Genomic DNA, 14969 nt, shown 5'->3' with positions numbered 1-14969 from the left:
TAGACATGAGCATAAAGATCATTTCCACCTTTTTATTGCTCATGAAAACCACACATTGCGTGTTGTACCACCAAACAGCGAGACCTTCAGAGTGGTGTTGCAGATTACCGTACACACCGGTAAATCTAATACCCAGTAGCACGTCTTCTTGCATTGATGCATGCCTGTATTCGTGGCGTACTATCCACAAGTTCATCAAGGCACTGTTGGTCCAGATTTTCCCACTCGTCAACGGCGATTCGGCGTGGATCCCTCAGAGTGGTTGGTGAGTCACGCCGTCCATAAACAGCCCCCTACAATCTATCCCAGGCATGTTCGATAGGGTTCATGTCTGGAGAACATGCTGACCACTCTAGTCGAGCGATGTCGTTGTCCTGAAGGAAGTCATTCACAAGATGTGCGCGATGTGGACGCGAATTCTCGTCCATGAAGACGATTGCCTCGCCAATATGCTGCCGATATGGTTGCTCTATCAGTCGGAGGATGGTATTCACGTATCGTACACCCGTCTTCCATGACCACCAGCGGCGTACGTCGACCCCACATAATGCCATCCCAAAACATGAGGGAACCTCCTCCTTGCTGCACTCACTGCGTCTAAGGCACTCAGCCTGAACGGGTTGCCTCCAAACACGTCTCCGACTATTGTCTGGTTGAAGGCATATGCGACACTCATCGGTGAGAAGAAAGTGATGCCAATCCTGAGCGGTCCATTTGTCATGTTTTTGGGCCCATCTGTACCGCGCTGCATGGTGTCGTGGTTGGAAAGATGAACCTCGCCACGGACGTCGGGAGTGAAGTTACGCATCATGCAGTCTATTGCGCACAGTTTGAGTCGTAACACGACGTCCTGTGGCTGCACGAAAAGCATTATTCAATACGGTGGCGTTGCTGCCAGGGTTCCTCCGAACCATAATCCGCAGGAAGCGGTCATCCACTGCAGTAGTAGCCCTTGGGCGGCCTGAGTGAGGCATGTCATGGACAGTTCCTGTCTCTCTGTATTTCGTCCACGTCCGAACAACATCGCTTTGGTTCACTCCGAGACTACTGGACACTTCCTTTGTTGAGAGCTCTTCCTGGCGCAAAGTAACAACGCGGACGCGATCGAACAGCGGTATTGACCGTCTAGGCATTGTTGAACTACAGACAGCAAGAGCCGTGTATCTCCTTCCTGGTAGAATTATTGGAACTGATCGGCTGTCGGACCCCCTCCATCTGACAGACGCTGCTCGGCCCGCATCTCGTGGTCGTGCGGTAGCGTTCTCGCTTCCCACGCCCGGGTTCCCGGGTTCGATTCCCGGCGGGGTCAGGGATTTTCTCTGCCTCGTGATGGCTGGGTGTTGTGTGCTGTCCTTAGGTTAGTTAGGTTTAAGTAGTTCTAAGTTCTAGGGGACTTATGACCACAGCAGTTGAGTCCCATAGTGCTCAGAGCCATTTGAACCATTTGACGCTGCTCGTGCATGGTTGTTTACATCATTGGGCGGGTTTAGTGACATCTCTGAACAGTCAAAAGGACTGTGCCTGTGATACAATTTCCACAGTCAAAGATTGATTTCAGGAGTTCTAGGAACCGGGGTGATGCAAAACTTTTTCTTGATGTGTGTATATTATTCCGTGAAGTATTGAATCTTAAAATCTTAATGGGGTCACCCTGTGCATTTAAGTCTACATAGGTAATCTCACGCCACTGCACGGTATATGGTAGAGGGTACTTGTTGCCAATATTATCGATTTTCTGTCGTATTCCTTTCACGTACTGAGCGTGGGAAAAGTGTCTGTCCGGCTTCGTATGCGACCTAATTACTTTTAAACTATTCTCATGATCACTGCTCGGGACATATGATTGTGCCACTATAAATTTACCCTCATGAGAACTATGATCTCTTTCTTCCAGGGAATTTCATTGAAGTTCCCAAACATTAGTGTCCCACTTTCGTATGGACTACACCGACCTGTTTCTAGATTCTAACAGCACGTCACTGAATATGTTCGATATATACTGCCATGTCTACTTGATAAAGGCTCTAAACACGACAGCATTATTCTAAAATTTCTCAGAGCCCCGTATTGCATGGGATTTTCTTTACAGATTCCTTGCAATGTCACAGAAAACTTGGAACAAATCAGTCTTCCATTCGCCTTCCCTATTACTGGTTTTACGGGAACATTCCATTTCATGTCGCTTCTTAGCATAACGTATATTAACTTATACTGACAGTACGACGTGCTCAAGATTTTCTTTCTATACTTTCATGTCCTTTCTCTGTGTTGGAAGCTTTTGCCTACATTTATCCAAATTTAGAGAGAACTGCCATTCATTACACCTAATGAAAATCTCTTCATAGTCTTCATGCATTTACTTATAATCGTCCTATGGCGATAGTTTGCTGTGGACAACTATCTGATAGTGCTGATGACTCTTTATGTACCTAGATCATTTATGTGTATCACCTACTAATTTAGTTATGTATTCTTCTTACTATACTGTATATGCACAATAAATAAAAATTCGTTATTTGCCATCAATCGGGTTGTTTCAATTGTAATAGCCAGCAGAGTCCTTTCACTGCTGCGAAAAATTCGCTGTCTGGTGAACGTAATAGGTTCTGTTAGTCAAATATTCATGGATACAATCACATACGTGCGAAGATGCGAAGATACTCCTTGGTCAACAGTCCACGACGTGGTGCAGTATCGAACGGCTTTTGGAAATCAAGGAAGACGGAACCTACCCTTTCACCTGTGTCTACTGTCTACAAGCTGTGTTCCTTACCAGTGGTTTCTCGTGAATGAATACATATATTTTTGACTTTTAAAATTTTATTTGTTTATTCATTTATTTTTGGAGAAGCAGTCCTCCAGTAACCAAATATTTGAGCTTAGATCATAGTGTACGATCCTGCAGCAAATGGACGAGAGGGACACTGATCTTGTTAAGCACTGCACCTGATCTTTCACTGTTTTAGTAAACAGGATCTTTGAGAGGATTATTTCATGTAATATGTGTTATAGGCCATATTTGTGAGCCATATTTGTGGGCCAAACTAAATTAACGGCATGGCAGTGATCTCGATGGTAGCGAACAATTCTTTATGTGTCAGAAGGTACAGTTTACAATATTTGCACAACTTTAGTGATATTCATGAGGGAATCATTTAAGAATCTTCTGTGTAACCGCGAGAACGCAGTCTCCGACTGTGCTTCCATTAACGTTGGCTGTGACAGTCCGATTGCTAATGAATTATTCCACTTCACGTGCAGTTACAGCGCGTTTAAAAAATTTCCTTAGCTCATCACAATCATTAGAACAGAAACTGAATTGAGTTGCTGATGGTGGAAGAGATAGTTCACTAGAGGCTGAAGAAGATTAAGAAGCGCGTATGATGACTTTGACACATACGTGAATAAAACAGCAAACGTTCCCACTAACAAAAGTTGTTAAGAACGTCGTCCTCTTGCTCATCGCACTGTGAACTGTCGTTTTCGACTCAGAAGTGTGTGGGAATCAATGCCTGGAGACAAGAGGTGGGTCCACTGATGTCCTTTATGCCATCACCTGCGTCCTTTTATTGTCGATTCTGAGCGGGGATGTGTCTGAAATGTTTTCCCCTGTCACTCATAAGAAAAACATATGATTTCACATCTGGGTGTCGCGGTTCTGACCTCCATCGCACAGGCGTCAAGAAAAGGGGTGAAATGTGGGTGAAACGTGGCGTGACGACCTCTCTATCGTGTGACACGTCGACGGTGACGTTTGGCAGAATAAAGGTAAAATTTGGTGCCAATTATTCATTACATATTAAATATAGTTTCTGTAGATTCAGAAATAGCAATACAGTACAAGTTATAAAAAAAATGTTAAACGGTGAAAAATTTTGCATAGCGCAGAAGGTATTTTGTCTTAATTTTCAGTGTTACATCTTCATTGGCAAAAGACTCCGGATTAGTCTCCCACTGATTTTTCTGGAAGGGGACTTCCAAAGGGGAGGTGATCATCAGAAAAAGACTAAATAACCGACGAAAGCATAACGTTCTACGAGTAGGGGCGTGAAATATCAGAAAGTTGAACGTGGTAGAGAAACTAGAAAATCTAGGTATAGTAGGGAATAAGTTAAGTGAAGTGGAAAGAAGGCAAGGATTTATCAACGGCAGAAGAAAATTGTGTAAATGGAGTAGAATTAGTTATGAATAGGAAGGTAGGGCAGAGAGTGAGTTACTGTGAACAGTTCAGTGATAGGGCTGTTCCCATCAGAATCGACAGCAAACTAACACCGAGAGCGATCAGGTATACATCCCGACGTCTCAACTTGAAGCTGAAGAGACAGAGAGGGTATATGAGGATATTGAACGGGTAATTCAAACCATACAGGGAGATGAAACTCTAATTGTCATGGGGGACAGGAACGTAGATGTAGGGAAAGGGGTAGAAAAAAACGGTTACAGGACAATATGGGCTTGGTGGTAGGTTCGAGAGAGGAGAAAGACTAATTAAGTGCTGTAAAAAGTTTCAGCCAGTAATAGTGAATACTTTGTTCAAGAATCACTCGGAAAAGGCCGGGAGATACGGGATGATTTCAGTTAGATTACATCATGGTTAGTCAGACATTCCTAAATCAGATATTTTCTTGTAAGGCGTACCCTATGAACAGATACTGTGTAAGTAGGCTGTTTAGGTTTTTATATTGGTAACGCCACGTAGCGCTCTGTATGAAAATCACTGTCTGTGCTGTGTGCAGTCTGTGGCTGGTTGGCATTGTCGTAATATTCGCTATTGTAGTGTTGGGCAGTTGGATGTGAACAGCGTGTAGCGTTGCGCAGTTGGAGGTGAGCCGTCAGCAGTGCTGCATGTGGGGAGTGAGATGGCGGAGTTGTGAGAGCGGATGATATGGACGTGTGTCCATCAGAGAGAGTAAATTTGTGAGACTGGATGTCATGAACTGATATATATATATATATTATGACTTTTGCACACTGTTAAGGTAAATACATTGTTTGTTCTCTATCAAAATCTTTAATTTTCTAACTATGCCTATCAATAGTTAGTGCCTTCAGTAGTTAGAATCTTTTATTTAGCTGGCAGTATTGGCGCTCGCTGTATTGCAGTAGTTCGAGTAACGAAGATTTTTATGAGGTAAGTGATTCATGAAAGGTATAGGTTATTGTTAGTCAGGGCCATTCTTTTGTAGGGATTATTGAAAGTCAGATTGCGTTGTGCTAAAAATATTGTGTGTCAGTTTATTGATGATCTGAATAAGTAAAGACAGAAATGAATGTGCACGTTCAGTTCTGCTCAGCTGTTTGAAAATCAAATAACGTAAGCACAATCATTCATAAATTTTTCTAAGGGGAGGTTTCAACTGAGTCACATGAAAATCTAGAGACGGTGATGAGTACGCTGAATTTTAAGTGATTATTCAGGAAGGGTCAATAAGCAAAGAAGTGGGATACCGAAGTACTAAGGAGTGAAGAGAGACGCTTAAAGATCTCTAAGGCTATAGATATTGTGATAAGGAACAGCTCAGCAGGCAGTTCAGTTGAAGAAGAATGGACATCTATAACAAGGGTAATTACAGAAATTGGAAAGAAAAACGTAGGTACAAAAAAGGTAACTGCAAAGAAACGATGATTAACGTAAGGTATACTTCAATTGATCGACGGAAGAAAGAAATACAAAAATGTTCAAGGAAGTTCAGGAACAGAGAAATACAAGTCAGTCACGAATGAAATACACAGGAAGTGCAGGGAAGCTAAGACGGGAATTTCAATGTTAAATGGAGAGAAGAGAACAGATAGGTGGAAGAAGTATGTTGAAGGCCTGTTGAGAGTGAAGATTTGTTTGCTGTGATAGAACATGAAACAGTAGTCGACTTAGAAGAGATAGGAGATCCAGCATTAGAATCAGAATTTAAAAGAGCTTTGGAGGACTTAAGCTCAAATAAGGCAGAAGGGATAGATAACAGATCATCAGAATTTCTAAAATCATTGAGAAAAGTGTCAACAAAACGACTATTCACGTTGGTGTGTAGAATGTATGAGTCTGGTGATGTACCACATGACTTTCAGAAAGATGGCATCCACAAAATTCCGAAGACTGCAAGAGCTGACAAGTGTGAGAATTATTGCACTATCAGCTCTTAACACTTTATGCATCCAAGTTGCGGACAAGGATAATATACAGAAGAATGGAAAAGAAGAGCTGACAAGTGTGAGAATTAATGCACTATCAGCTCTTAACAGTTTATGCATCCAAGTTGTGGACAAGGATAATATACAGAAGAATGGAAAAGAAAATTGAGGATGTGTTAGATGACGATCAGTTTGACATTAGGAAAGGTAAAGGCACCAGAGAGGCAATTCTGACGTTGCGGTTAATAATGGAAGCAAGACTATAGAAAAATCGAGACACGTTTATAGAATTTGTCTACTTGGAAAAAGCATTCGACAATATTAAATGGTGCATGATGTTCGAAGTTCTGAGGAAAATAGGGATAAGTTACAGGGAGAGGCGGGTAATATATGACATACATAAGAGCGAAGAGGGAATAATATTGGAAGACCAGGAACGAAGTGCTTGGATTAAAAAGGGTGTAAGACAGGGATGTAGTCTTTCCTCCCTAGAGTTCAATGTGTACATCGAGGAAGCAATGATGAAAATAAAAGAAAAATGATTCACGAGTAGAATTAAAATTCAAGGTGTAAGGATATCAATGGTTCGATTCGCTGATGACATTGCTATCCTCAGTGAAAGTGAAAGCTGAATAGAATGAGCAGTCTAGTGAGTACAGAACACTGACTGAGAGCAAATCGAAGAGAGACGAAAGTAATGAGAAGCAGAAGAAATGAAAACAGTGAGAAACTTAACGACAGGATTCATGGGCAAGAAGTAGATGAAGTTAAGGTATTCTGCTACCTAGGCAGCAAAATAACCAATGACTGACGAAGGACAAAGGACATCTAAAGTAGGCTATCAGTGGCATAAAGGACGTTCCTGCCCAAGAGAAGTCCTCTACTATCAAACACAGGCCTCAATTTGAGGATGAAACCTCTGGGAATGTACGTTTGGAGCACAGTATTGTAAGGTAATGGAACATGGACTGTGGGAAAACCGGAACAGACGACAATCGAAGCGTTTGAGATGTGGTGCTACAAACTAATGTTGAAAGGTAGGTGGACTGATAAGGTAAGGAAAATAGGTTCTCCAGAGAATCGTCGAGGATAACACTGACAGGAAGAAGGGATAGAGTGACAGGACACCTGTTAAGACATCAGGGAATAACTTCCAGGGTACTAGAGGGAGCTGTAAAATGGAAAAACTGTAGAGGGAGGCAGAGGCTGGAATTCATCCAGCAAATAAAAAAATCCTCGCACCTCACTTGAACTTTTGAGCTCTGGTCTTCTTTTTGTTTGAGTTGACACGTTACTGTCTGGAGCTTAGCTGAGCCTGAGGGTCAGTGACGTCGCAGGGCACCAGAGTTTTTGCATCATTACAGAGGAAAGTTGTAGGCAACCTTGAGTCAAATATCAAATTTTTGAGTCGCAATGGGAAATAATTACAGGGTTTCGAAAAAGTAATCTTCTAACTGTGTAGCACAGTGAAAATAAAATGTTACAAACTATTATAGAGGAGACCACGTCTGTTTTAATGTATATCGTTCAGTTGTGTTGTTCGGTGTGCTGGCTCTCATTCACACGCCTGATGTTGCCTGTTGTGGAATGTGACATAGATTTCACGCAGTTGAGCAATATTTTGTCCGAGAGCTTAACGTGCAATATCTTCTGTAAATAAAGCGTCTCCCCAATATTGTAGAGGAAGTGGTCCAGATTTCGGCTATAGTCTAAATTTGCACTAAGTAAATATTCGATATTGGGAGGTGCTGCAGCCTTGCGGGAACAATGTGAAACAGCGGGCTTCAGGCTACGTCAATTGTTCAGTAAAACCGTGACCAGAGATTACTGTCACACTCGATTGTAGTCAACATAAACTCAGTTTCGACTATGTCAAAAATTTTTTACGTACGCGTTCGCTGTTTTTTCATAGTTTCTGTCTTTACGAATGGTCTTGTCTCTAGCATGTCGTGTTAGGGCAATCTTGTCATTTAGAGTATCTTTACTATAAATACATACTATTTTTCATTGTTTTGTAATAAGCTAAAAATTACGCAGTAGTAATGGTCTAAATTCGGGCTATTGTTTATGGCCAAAATTTTGGCTCTAGTCAGATTTTAGACTTCTTTGTCAGATTGAATACCCTGTGCCGCTTTCGTTCTAGAATTTCGTGAAATTATATCCCGCAGGGAAAGAGGAAGAAATGGAACGAAATGGATATGACTAAGACGATTCGTACAGTCAGAGATAAAACTAGCGGACTACCTTCTTGAGACCTCCCGTCCACTTCTAACAGTCCTAATCTGAGATTTTTTGATTATATTTGTTTATTTTTTGGCGTGTGATGATTCCAAAGTACTACCAGCCGTGTGGCTGAACTTCTAGGGTCAATAAACGTGCGACAATTTCATCCTTATTTGTCTTAAGCATGGTCTTGGGCGCTGGTTCAGTAGACCCTACTGAGTTGGTGGTTACGATTTATTTATTTTAACTTTTCATATTTTTTACTATAATTTTTAATTTTATTATTCATTCTTTTTTTTTTTTTTTTTTTTTTGTCTTTTCTCGGTCGCAAGTCAACGTCTTTATGGAAGATTTTGCACGATGACTCGCGGTACATTGATCCTGTGCCACCACGCAGGTTCCACAGAGCCGACCTACTCGAGGTGCCTTCATGTCGGACGTAATGCTTCAGTATTGATGAGGAGTTTCATAGTTGATATCCGAATATGTTGTCTGAGGAGCGGCATATCTAGTTCACTGGAGAGGTCCTGGATCCGGGCTCAATGAGCTGCATGGAGTAGCGCCCTAAAGCACCAATTCTGGACTCCTGGCGAGGCAAACACAGCCCCATGTCGAGCAGCCGTTAAGAAACGCTGACAGGATTGTTGCAGATTAAAATGGTTCAAATGGCTCTGAAACTATGGGACTTAACATCTGAGGTCATCAGTCCCCTACAACTTAGAACTACTTAAACCTAACTAACCTAAGGACTTCACACACATCCATGCCCGAGGCAGGATTCGAACCTGCGACCGTAGCGGTCGCGCGGTTCCAGACTGTAACGCCTAGAACTACTTGGTCACTCCGGCCGGCCGTTGCAGAATAAAGGTGGAGCTTGGTTCTGGTCTGGCCAGCATAGGGTAGATCTGCTGGAGAAGCTGTAGCTGTTTGATTCGTTTCTCTCATACATGTGAGTTAAAAGGTAGCATCTTGTCTAGGAAGATACCAACACTGTCCAACTGTGCAGAATCAGGTGATCAGGGAGATCGGGGCACCGTATGAACATCATTGCCTTCGTCTTTTCTGCATTGAGTTTAATACAGTTTTGCACCGTCCAACGTTCAGTTAACTTCAGTTGTCGCTGGAGGCGGCTGATGACGACAGTGACTCGTAGGTTACTTGTCAATAAAGCCGTATTAGTAGCATATTGGGCAAGCACTACTCGCGGCAGAACTGGAAGATCGTTAACATAGATGACAAAACCGATCTCTGTGGAATGCCTTCCGAAAGATGTTTGACACTGGAGTGGTGTCCACGTGTCTTGACTTATCTTCCTGTCCTGAAGAAATCTGTTGATCGACGTGATACAGTGGTCAGGAAAGACCTGAAGGTCATACAATTTGGTGATCAATTGGTCACGCCAGATCCGCTTGTACGCCTTCTCTACATCCAAAAAAATGGCGGTGTTGTAATTTCGGACATTCATACTACAGGCGATATATTCTGAGACCTGGAGAAGTTGAAATTCCGACAGCCGAGGTTGAAAGGCGAACTGATCCGTCTTTATCACCTCCTGATCGAGGATTACAGGTCGTATCATGTAGAGACTAGCAAACCGTTCAAGAATTTTGTACATTGTCGCCAAGAGATTGAGTGGTCGATAACTGTCGATAACATGAGACGATAGTTACACTTGTTGGCTGACAGCTGTCACACAGACGCTCCTTTGTTACTGATATAAACGTTAGAAATGATGTCTTGTTTACATCCACTCATGGTCGATGCAGCTATCATCGCTGTCGATCGTTTTTACATACGTGTCGCAAAAGACCATACTGCAACAACATTTGATTGGTAAAAACGTTACCTGTTTGCACAAACAACTAAGATTTTCGCTTTAGGATTTCTTATTTAACTATGTCAACTTAGCCAAAAAAAGAAAAAAAAAGATGTGACGATGTGTAATGCAATCGTTTTAGGTTGAACTCAAGACGACTCGGTAGTGAGCCGAAACTGGTAATCAGTCAAATAAATTTACGTTTCTGGCATAGTATTGTAACTATACATCTTTTAAATCAACAGATCACATATCTCCTCGAACTGACAATGCCAAAGGATAACACAATCACAATTAAGTCACTGCGGTTCATTATGACCTCTTGGACATTACAACGGACGTAACGTGGTTCTTAAAAGGGTATACAATAACCACGGACGACAATGCAAGCTCTGTAACCTGTTCCATGCTGGCAGCAAGGTTGGAAGGAGTTCTCGTGGTAGGGCGTTCCATTCTTCCAACGCCAGTTGACAACTTCCAGACGTTTGTTGGTGCGTGTGGACGTACTCCAACACGTCTGCCTCACGCATCTCACACAGGGTCGATGGCATTTAAGTCGCGGGAACGGACAGGGTAGTCAGTTCGCCGAATATCCTCTCTTTGAAGAAGCTCCTGCACCAGCGCTGTTCTATACGGTCGCGCACTGTCATCCATAAACATGAAGCCAAGGTCGAATGCACCCCTGAAATAAGCACATATAGAAAGACTGCAGTGACAGAATATCATTAACCGGTGAGTGTACAGTGTTTAAAGATTTGGATGTTAGTGCGCCCATGCAACATTATGCTTCCCCAAGACTGTTACAAATCGAGCACCAATGATCATGTTCGACAATATTGCACATATCTTCATGTAGGGTGAGGTGGGGCAATTAGCTCATTGTCGAACGTGATCGTTTTGGTGGTCCAGGTGCTATGGTGCAGGGAGCCATAATGGTGCAGGGAGCCATAATGGTGCATGGATGTACTTGCCTTACACGCTCTTGTCAACTCTAATGCGACACTATATTCCTTCCCCATGGGCGCCTTTTCAGGGGTGCATTCGGCTCTGATTTCATTTGAATGGATAACAGTGCTCAACTGCATATAACGCCGAAGGTGGAGGAGCTCCTTCAACGAGAGGGTATTCGGCGAATGGACTGACCCGCTCGTTCCGCCACTTAAATTCCATAGAGCCTGTGGGAAATGCGTTATGGAGAGATATTGTAGCACGTCCACATGCACCAACGAACATACAGCTGTCGTCATATCTTCAAGCGCACTGTTGGAAGAATCGAACGTTGTGCCACAAGAAATGCTTACCAAACTTGTGGCCACCACCGAACAGGTTGTAGAGCGTGCACTGCCGCCCATGAAAATCATACATCCTTTTTAAGAACCATGCCCTGTCTTTCTTTATGTCCAGGCGACCATCATGAATCGCTCTGATTTCACAGCAACTGACTTTGAATAAAAGTGTTATTCTGTTTGTCTCATCGAGTATTTCTTTCAACTATATTCTGTACTATAAGTTAGCAGTTCTATGTATGGTCGAAACTTCATCCAGCTATGTTGCTTACAAAAATTACTTTAGGCCTTAAATTTTGCACAAGAGTATATTTATCATACACAGTGTGATTATAATTAAAGTTATACTTTCAAACCGCTGTAGAAATAACACAACTGCTCAGAATGGCGTCAAATTGCAACTGAATACTATCGGAAAAGGGGGAAAACGTATGAGAGAAGAAAAATAAATAGTTACAAAATTTAACAATAGATGGCGCTGTAAGCATCATAATTTAATAGTGGTCGACTACAAATGACAAATGAATCATACAATAGTGCCTAAGGCGTAAGTTTGACGTTACACAAACTATGCTACTCAGTGTGCATGGGTGTACATGTGTGATAATGTTAGTTACGTAAGGCCATCTACCACGGCAAGGTCGTATCACACCGGGTGGGAAAAATCGACTTTTAATTGTCCTGAGGCCAAAAACCATATAAAAAGCACCAATCAAAATCAAATCAGATTATTACTTTCTGTGTGACTGACGCGAAACATGTTCAATATGCTGTCCAACGTTTTCTGTAACGATTTGAAATCGAGAAACAGCATGTTCCACAGCTCACGGAAGTGTTTCCAGGGTCACGTTCAGAATGTGTTGCGTAATGCGTGCCTTCAATGCAGCCAAGTTTGCAAGCGGAACGCTGAACACATCTTTCAGATAGCCTCACAGCCAGAAATTACCCGGATTAAGATCAGGTGAACGGGACGGCCAGGCAGTAGGGAAATGGCGGTTGATAATTCTTGCATTTCCGAAATGGCGCTTCAGCGGCTGCTTAGATTGGCAATGTGCGGAGGTGCGCCATCTTGCATAAAAATGATCCCATCCAAACATCCACGCTGTTGGAGAGCCGGAATGACGTGGTTGCGCAAAAGACACTCATAGCGCTTACCAGTGACGGTACAGGTAACAGGACCGAAAGCACCTGTCTCTTCGAAAAAAGTATGGCCCTGTGGTAAATGATGCCGTAAACCCGCCACACAGTGACTTTTTAAGGATGAAGCGGTACTGGTTGATTTGCGAGTGGATTTTCCGTTGTCCATATTCGACAATTTTGTTTATTGGTATATCCTGTCAGATGGAGGTGGGCTTCGTCTGTCCACAAAATCTTCCACGGCCAATCACCGTGCACTTCCATGCGAACAAGAAATTCTTGCTGGAGAGTCAACAGGAAGCAACTCGTGAACATGGGTAATTTTGAATGGATAGCAATGAAGGATGTTTCGTAGGATTTTATGAACGTTCTTACGTCTATGTCCAATGTTAGGGCATCTCTCCGCGCACTATACTTTTGCACACCACCATTCGTCTCCTTCGTCTCCTCCTGCATTGCTGTGGCCACTGCTTCCTTTGACGTCTAATCAATTCGTTCCCTCCCTCTGCAAGATTGCACACCAAAAGAATCCGTCTGTTAGAATTTGCGAATCATTTTCTCCCACGGCAGTTACCGGACCAAAGACTTTTTTTTTTCAAACCCTTCAGTGTGCGGAACTTCTGCAGAGCGACATGTTTCACAGTCATCATTCTTGTAACACAGTTTTGCAAGCAGAGTGCGATCCTGCATTGAGACAGTCATAGCGAACGTCGCAGACGCGAAAGGAGGAAAAGCCGTGTACCAACTTCAATGAGTCGTGCTCATGACAGGTGTTTTCATTTACGTATTCTGACACATACAGCACCATCTACTGATCAATTTTCACATTTTTTTTCTCTTGCATACGTTTTCCTACTTCTCCGACGATATTCCGTTGCAATTTGACGTCATTCTGATCATGGGTGTTATTTCTTTAGCGTTTTGAAAGTTTAATTATAATCACAAACACACACACACACACACACACACACACACACACACACACATATATATATATATATATATATATATATATATATATATATATGCGTGTGTGTGCCCTTTTGAACCATGAAACTCTTTAGAACCTACTTGTATAAAAAAATTACTAGTCAATTCAAAAGAAATTTAGCGTGACGAGATAAGTCGATTTCACTGACAGGAAAGTCTTTGTTCGGAGCAGAGTTCTTCTCTCCTGCCCCATACCCGTCGCGGGCGCTGAGTGGCTGAGTGGCTCGGAGACATTTGGTGCTCTGGGGAGCGACCTGAAGCAGAAACATATCTGCAGCCGCCTCTGCTGCCAGGACAGACGCTCTGCCATCTGCTTGTCACACCAACTCCCGGGGCGACTCCCCAAGTTCTTCGACCTGGAGAGTTTGCGCTGCGCCCCCTCCTGCATCAGAAACTGGATGGAGAACGCCAGAGATGCCACCTAGTCTGGCACTCGGCCAGCAGCAGACTGTATAGGTGATTCGATTTAATAAATGCGTTATTTAAATACTGAAAACAGAGTGGTTCGCTTTCATAATCACCAGTAATATACAGTCCAATTACATACAAGTCTTGTAATGTCAAATCGGAAGGCATCCGAAGACTTCCCTTCCGAACAATTACCGTGAAAATGATCAACTTTTCTATCGCGTCCTATCTTTCTTTTGTTCTCTCATAACTTACTAATATTTTTACTTAACACCCTTTGCTTTCTTTAACTAATTTACGGCTTGTACTTTGCTTCATTCCCTTATAACTCATTACTATTACTCTGATTTTCTCTAAGCTTTCCACATTGATTTAAATCAGTGCCCACTCGCAGCCAATGTATGTAATTCTTTTTGTCTTAATTCATGGTGGCTGCTTTCCGACATACACCACATATATATCTCCACATATATATCTGGTTTTCTTTACCGAAACCAATATTTGCTTGTAATATAGAACAATTTATATTATTACATGAAGATCATTGTAAAATGTCTGTCCTACATTAACATTAGATAACAGGTCTTTATGTACGCAATGAAAGAAAAAAAGTAAATGTTTGTATACTCAGGTTCTCGGTTTCTTAAGCAGTCTTTTATAAGCTCTTTAATTTAAGACATCAAAACACTTTCCATTTCGTGCGATTAAAAAATTTTTACACATTTTTGTGGATTGGAGCTTAAATACCGCAGCTCTTCTGTGCGAAGTCACTTTAGTGTTCACGAATCTGTTACAGTGGGGAAAGCCATGTGACTATGCTGTACCTCTGCACTAATCATTCTCAAATTTTTCCGCATCCACTCAAAACATTGAATGGAAATACACTGCTTACACTTTTTTATAAAACTTGTTAGCTGTATACGTGGTATATTTTGGCAGTAGAGTTTAGAAATCGGTCATCTTCGTAGACCAGCTCTGCACGC

Source organism: Schistocerca americana, chromosome 4, assembly GCF_021461395.2.
Source record: "Schistocerca americana isolate TAMUIC-IGC-003095 chromosome 4, iqSchAmer2.1, whole genome shotgun sequence".
NCBI lineage: Eukaryota > Metazoa > Arthropoda > Insecta > Orthoptera > Acrididae > Schistocerca > Schistocerca americana.
The sequence above is the reverse complement of the archived record's forward strand: the minus strand, read 5'-3'. Positions refer to the sequence as shown.